We start from the raw sequence: 7,500 nt of genomic DNA, 5'->3' as shown, positions 1-7,500 counted from the left end.
GCTTTCGCCCGCCCCGCGGCTGGCGCGCTCTCTCTCTCTCTCTCTCTCTCTCGGCCTCTCTTTCTCTCCCCTTCGGAAAAGCCGGGGTACGGCACCGATCAACGGAAAAAAAAAAAAAAAAAAAAAAGGCACATGGCGTGCGCGGCCCACAAGGACCCGTGCTAACCACGGGCGCCGGGGGCCCGGGGGGGGGCGAGGCGCGCGCCGCCTTCTCGCTGCCCCCCCCCCTTCGAAACCCACCGGCATCGCTCGGCTCGGGGCTCGCTCGGCCCCCCGGCTCCACACAACCTCGGCTTTCGTGGGCCCGCACGCTTCTCGGTGCCGCGGCTTAGGGCCGCGAGAGGAAAAGGCCATCGGAGGCCGGGCGGGCGGGGCCCCCCACAGCACCCGCACACGCCCTTGAAAAAATAGCAACGGACCGCCCGGGGCAGAAGCGGGCTCGGTCGCCACGACCGAGGAAGGGCGAGGCGCCGCCGCCTCGCCCGCGACCTTCCGGGGGTTGCTCTCTGCCGGGGGCTTCGGTCCGTGCTAGGGCGGGCCGGCCACCGCGGCCGGCCCCTCTCTGCCCGCGAAAAAAACAGCCCGCCCGCAAGGCGGGTCCCCGGCTTAAGGCCGAGGAAGGGGGTGACTTCAACAGCACGCGCCGGTGGGACGGGGTGCCGCCACCCCGGCTCCACGGCTCATCGGGCGACCGCCGTCACCGAGCCCCTCCGGCCACGCGGCGAATGCCGAGGCCAGGCCGCGCGCCCCACCGCTGCCCTTCCGACACGGACACGCTGGCAAACAGGTCGGGAGCGGGGGAACCGGGCGCCGCCACCGCGGCGGGCTGGCCGGGCCTTGCTCGGGGAGGAGGCTCTCGGGCGAGGGCCGGGGAAAAAAAAAGCCCGGCCGCGTCGACCCCCGGCTGCCGGCCACTGCCACCGGACCGGCTGCCGGAAAAATGCCTGCCGGAGCGGGCCCCGGCTTAAGGCCAGGCGGAAAAGGGACGAGGCGCCGCCGCCTCACCTGCCACCGATCGTCCCAGGGGGGCCGCCCCCCCTTCAACCGGGCCGGCACGGCAGCCGACCGGAGCGGAGCAACACACACGCGGGGCTTCTCACCGCCTCGCTGCGGCCAGCGAGCGGCTTCTCGACACGGTCTTTCGGGCCGTCTCTCTCGGCTCTCGGCTCTCTCTCTGGTGGCCCTTCACACTGCCCATTCTCTTCTCTCTGGCTTCTCGGGCAGCTCTCCCCCCGAAAGAGCGCCCTGGGCAGGACGGGAACCGGGACCAAGCCACGCGGCTCACCCGGCCTAGGCGGCACTCGCTCTGCCCCGACGACCGCGCGGCGCGGCCGCCCTATCCTCCGCCTTGCGACGCAGGCACCCTGGAAACCTGCGGGGACGCGGCCCGTCACCTCGCTCCCAATATACGGAAAGATAAGTCCAAGGCCGCCGACGCCTCCAAGGAGACGAGTGGAAGTCGACCGGGAGGGTGCGCCAGCGCAGGCCGACCGCTACGTCGACATAGCCGGAGGCAGCCTGGAACAGCGACCCCTTGGTGAACTTCCGCAGGCGGCCGCGACACCAGGTCTACCCGGGCGGACGGAGACCAGGTCTACCCCGGCTCCGGGATACCAGGTCTACCCCGGCCGCCGGGTACAAGGTCTACCCCGTCTCCGGGATACCAGGTCTACCCCGGCCGCCGGGTACAAGGTCTACCCCGTCTCCTGGATACCAGGTCTACCCCGGCCGCCGGGTACAAGGTCTACCCCGGCTCCTGGATACCAGGTCTACCCCGGCCGCCGGGTACAAGGTCTACCCCGTCTCCGGGATACCAGGTCTACCCCGGCCGCCGGGTACAAGGTCTACCCCGTCTCCTGGATACCAGGTCTACCCCGGCCGCCGGGTACAAGGTCTACCCCGGCTCCTGGATACCAGGTCTACCCCGGCCGCCGGGTACAAGGTCTACCCCGTCTCCGGGATACCAGGTCTACCCCGGCCGCCGGGTACAAGGTCTACCCCGGCTCCGGGATACCAGGTCTACCCCGGCCGCCGGGTACAAGGTCTACCCCGGCTCCGGGATACCAGGTCTACCCCGGCCGCCGGGTACAAGGTCTACCCCGTCTCCGGGATACCAGGTCTACCACGGCCGCCGGGTACAAGGTCTACCCCGTCTCCTGGATACCAGGTCTACCCCGGCCGCCGGGTACAAGGTCTACCCCGTCTCCGGGATACCAGGTCTACCCCGGCCGCCGGGTACAAGGTCTACCCCGGCCGCCGGGTACAAGGTCTACCCCGGCTCCGGGATACCAGGTCTACCCCGGCCGCCGGGTACAAGGTCTACCCCGTCTCCTGGATACCAGGTCTACCCCGGCCGCCGGGTACAAGGTCTACCCCGTCTCCGGGGTACCAGGTCTACCCCGGCCGCCGGGTACAAGGTCTACCCCGTCTCCTGGATACCAGGTCTACCCCGGCCGCCGGGTACAAGGTCTACCCCGTCTCCGGGGTACCAGGTCTACCCCGGCCGCCGGGTACAAGGTCTACCCCGTCTCCGGGATACCAGGTCTACCCCGGCCGCCGGGTACAAGGTCTACCCCGTCTCCGGGATACCAGGTCTACCCCGGCCGCCGGGTACAAGGTCTACCCCGTCTCCGGGATACCAGGTCTACCCCGGCCGCCGGGTACAAGGTCTACCCCGGCTCCGGGATACCAGGTCTACCCCGGCCGCCGGGTACAAGGTCTACCCCGGCTCCGGGATACCAGGTCTACCCCGGCCGCCGGGTACAAGGTCTACCCCGGCTCCGGGATACCAGGTCTACCCCGGCCGCCGGGTACAAGGTCTACCCCGTCTCCTGGATACCAGGTCTACCCCGGCCGCCGGGTACAAGGTCTACCCCGTCTCCTGGATACCAGGTCTACCCCGGCCGCCGGGTACAAGGTCTACCCCGGCTCCTGGATACCAGGTCTACCCCGGCCGCCGGGTACAAGGTCTACCCCGTCTCCGGGATACCAGGTCTACCCCGGCCGCCGGGTACAAGGTCTACCCCGTCTCCGGGATACCAGGTCTACCCCGGCCGCCGGGTACAAGGTCTACCCCGTCTCCGGGATACCAGGTCTACCCCGGCCGCCGGGTACAAGGTCTACCCCGGCTCCTGGATACCAGGTCTACCCCGGCCGCCGGGTACAAGGTCTACCCCGTCTCCTGGATACCAGGTCTACCCCGGCCGCCGGGTACAAGGTCTACCCCGGCTCCTGGATACCAGGTCTACCCCGGCCGCCGGGTACAAGGTCTACCCCGGCTCCTGGATACCAGGTCTACCCCGGCCGCCGGGTACAAGGTCTACCCCGGCTCCTGGATACCAGGTCTACCCCGGCCGCCGGGTACAAGGTCTACCCCGGCTCCGGGATACCAGGTCTACCCCGGCCGCCGGGTACAAGGTCTACCCCGTCTCCGGGATACCAGGTCTACCCCGGCCGCCGGGTACAAGGTCTACCCCGGCTCCTGGATACCAGGTCTACCCCGGCCGCCGGGTACAAGGTCTACCCCGGCTCCTGGATACCAGGTCTACCCCGGCCGCCGGGTACAAGGTCTACCCCGTCTCCGGGATACCAGGTCTACCCCGGCCGCCGGGTACAAGGTCTACCCCGTCTCCGGGATACCAGGTCTACCCCGGCCGCCGGGTACAAGGTCTACCCCGGCTCCGGGATACCAGGTCTACCCCGGCCGCCGGGTACAAGGTCTACCCCGGCTCCTGGATACCAGGTCTACCCCGGCCGCCGGGTACAAGGTCTACCCCGTCTCCGGGATACCAGGTCTACCCCGGCCGCCGGGTACAAGGTCTACCCCGTCTCCTGGATACCAGGTCTACCCCGGCCGCCGGGTACAAGGTCTACCCCGGCTCCGGGATACCAGGTCTACCCCGGCCGCCGGGTACAAGGTCTACCCCGTCTCCGGGATACCAGGTCTACCCCGGCCGCCGGGTACAAGGTATACCCCGTCTCCTGGATACCAGGTCTACCCCGGCCGCCGGGTACAAGGTCTACCCCGGCTCCTGGATACCAGGTCTACCCCGGCCGCCGGGTACAAGGTCTACCCCGTCTCCGGGATACCAGGTCTACCCCGGCCGCCGGGTACAAGGTCTACCCCGGCTCCGGGATACCAGGTCTACCCCGGCCGCCGGGTACAAGGTCTACCCCGTCTCCTGGATACCAGGTCTACCCCGGCCGCCGGGTACAAGGTCTACCCCGGCTCCTGGATACCAGGTCTACCCCGGCCGCCGGGTACAAGGTCTACCCCGTCTCCTGGATACCAGGTCTACCCCGGCCGCCGGGTACAAGGTCTACCCCGGCTCCTGGATACCAGGTCTACCCCGGCCGCCGGGTACAAGGTCTACCCGGTCTCCGGGATACCAGGTCTACCCCGGCCGCCGGGTACAAGGTCTACCCCGTCTCCGGGATACCAGGTCTACCCCGGCCGCCGGGTACAAGGTCTACCCCGTCTCCGGGATACCAGGTCTACCCCGGCCGCCGGGTACAAGGTCTACCCCGTCTACGGGATACCAGGTCTACCCCGGCCGCCGGGTACAAGGTCTACCCCGTCTCCGGGATACCAGGTCTACCCCGGCCGCCGGGTACAAGGTCTACCCCGTCTCCTGGATACCAGGTCTACCCCGGCCGCCGGGTACAAGGTCTACCCCGGCTCCTGGATACCAGGTCTACCCCGGCCGCCGGGTACAAGGTCTACCCCGGCTCCTGGATACCAGGTCTACCCCGGCCGCCGGGTACAAGGTCTACCCCGGCTCCTGGATACCAGGTCTACCCCGGCCGCCGGGTACAAGGTCTAGCCCGGCTCCGGGATACCAGGTCTACCCCGGCCGCCGGGTACAAGGTATACCACGTCTCCTGGATACCAGGTCTACCCCGGCCGCCGGGTACAAGGTCTACCCCGGCTCCTGGATACCAGGTCTACCCCGGCCGCCGGGTACAAGGTCTACCCCGGCTCCGGGATACCAGGTCTACCCCGGCCGCCGGGTACAAGGTATACCACGTCTCCTGGATACCAGGTCTACCCCGGCCGCCGGGTACAAGGTCTACCCCGGCTCCTGGATACCAGGTCTACCCCGGCCGCCGGGTACAAGGTATACCCCGTCTCCTGGATACCAGGTCTACCCCGGCCGCCGGGTACAAGGTCTACCCCGGCTCCTGGATACCAGGTCTACCCCGGCCGCCGGGTACAAGGTCTACCCCGGCTCCTGGATACCAGGTCTACCCCGGCCGCCGGGTACAAGGTCTACCCCGGCTCCTGGATACCAGGTCTACCCCGGCCGCCGGGTACAAGGTCTACCCCGTCTCCGGGATACCAGGTCTACCCCGGCCGCCGGGTACAAGGTCTACCCCGGCTCCTGGATACCAGGTCTACCCCGGCCGCCGGGTACAAGGTTTACCCCGGCTCCGGGATACCAGGTGTAGCCCGGGGGGCCGGACAACGGGTCTACCCCGGCGCCCGGAGGAAAAGTCTATTCCGGGGCCATGGCAAGAGGTATTTCCCCATACCCGGGTAGTAGAGCGTTTCTCAATGGCCGGCTTTACCTTTTTTTGCCTGGTGGGGGTGGGGGGGGCGGGCGCGAGGGGGGGGGCTCGGTGTGGGTTTTTGTGGGGGGTGGGGGAATGTGCGTTGCGGGACTTTTGGTTCGAGTTTTCTGGGTTTGTTTTAGGAGTTACGGGGTTATCCCTTTGTTTTTTGTGGCTTGGTTCCCCTTGGTCTGGTTTGGGGTTCGGGTTTCATTTCCCGCGCTTCCCCTTTCCTCCCTTCTCGAAGAGAACGACTCTTCTGTTCCCTCGGCGCAAGAAACTGATCCGGAAAAGGAATTTTCTTGGCGAACTTTATTTCTTTCCCTCTGGTACCCAGAGCGATCCCAGACCAAGCTGACAGGCAGCCTGCGTCAGCCTGCCGTCGAAGCAGCGTCAGCAGCCCCCTCCGCCCGGGGTGCCGCGCAGCCCTACCCGGCCGAACGGAATTTCAGTGGGGCCAGCGCGCAAGGGAAGCGAGGGAGGGAGGGAGGGACGGGGGGGCGAGGGGGGGAAGGGAGGGAGAGAGAGACAGAGAGAGAGGGGCACGGTGACACACACGCCGGCTCCACACACTCGCAATCCGACGCCGCCCCCTCAGAGCCCGCCCATCGACGGTTGGGGGCGCCCCGCCTGAAGACTTTCCCCGCCTCCGCCCATCGACGGTTGGGGGCGCCCCGCCCTGCCCCATCAGACTCCCCGGCGCCGCTCGCAGACTACTTTCCCCACCCCCGTCGCCGTCCCCCGCCCGCTCTCTCCTCGGCCGGTTCGCACACCCGCAGCGGCGGGAGGGCCAGGAGCGGGCCGACACCGAGGAAGGCGGGTCCTTCGGCCAGCAGGGCCGGGGCCCGCGGCAGAGGCGGCCCCTTTGCCGAGAAGCCTTCTCTTCGGCTCTCGCCCAGCCTTCTGCTTTGACGGCCTTCTTTCCTTGACGCTCCAGCCCGGCCTGGCCCCGTCCGAGCCCGGGGCAGGACGGCAGCGGGGTGGGGGGGAGGGGGGTCGAGCGGCTGAAGGCAGTGAGGGATCCGGAGACGGAGGCAGGAGCCGGGCCGCTGTCGCTTTGGGCACGGAGGAGGCGGGAGCGCTGCCGGCTCCCAACGGCCGGCTCCTTCCCTCTCTAGACCGGCGCCGGGCGGCCGGAGGGTGGGTCGTGCGCGGGACAGCAGGTCCGCCCGGGACACCAGGGCGACAGGTCTGCCGCAGCAGCCGGGCGGCCGGAGGCCGGGCCCGGAGTAGGACGACAGGTCTACCCCGGCTCCCGGAAGACCAGGTCTACCCCGAGGCTTCCGTGCACCAGGTCTACCCCGGCTCCCGGAACACCAGGTCTACCCCGGCTCCAGGGGAACAGGCCTACCCCGGCGCCCGGAATTCCAGGTCTACCCCGGCTCCCGGAAGACCAGGTCTACCCCGGCTCCAGGAGAACAGGCCTACCCCGGCGCCCGGAATTCCAGGTCTACCCCGGCTCCCGGAAGACCAGGTCTACCCCGGCGCCCGGAAGACCAGGTCTACCCCGAGGCTTCCGTGCACCAGGTCTACCCCGGCGCCCGGAACACCAGGTCTACCCCGAGGCTTCCGTGCACCAGGTCTACCCTGGCGCCCGGAACACCAGGTCTACCCCGGCTCCAGGGGAACAGGCCTACCCCGGCGCCCGGAATTCCAGGTCTACCCCGGCGCCCGGAAGACCAGGTCTACCCCGAGGCTTCCGTGCACCAAGTCTACCCCGGCGCTCGGAACACCAGGTCTACCCCGGCTCCCGGAACACCAGGTCTACCCCGGCTCCAGGGGAACAGGCCTACCCCGGCGCCCGGAATTCCAGGTCTACCCCGGCGCCCGGAAGACCAGGTCTACCCCGAGGCTTCCGTGCACCAAGTCTACCCCGGCGCTCGGAACACCAGGTCTACCCCGGCTCCCGGAACACCAGGTCTACCCCGGCTCCAGGGGAACAGGCCTACC

The sequence above is a fragment of the Lonchura striata genome, chromosome 37 (genome assembly GCF_046129695.1).
Source record: "Lonchura striata isolate bLonStr1 chromosome 37, bLonStr1.mat, whole genome shotgun sequence".
NCBI lineage: Eukaryota > Metazoa > Chordata > Aves > Passeriformes > Estrildidae > Lonchura > Lonchura striata.
The sequence above is the reverse complement of the archived record's forward strand: the minus strand, read 5'-3'. Positions refer to the sequence as shown.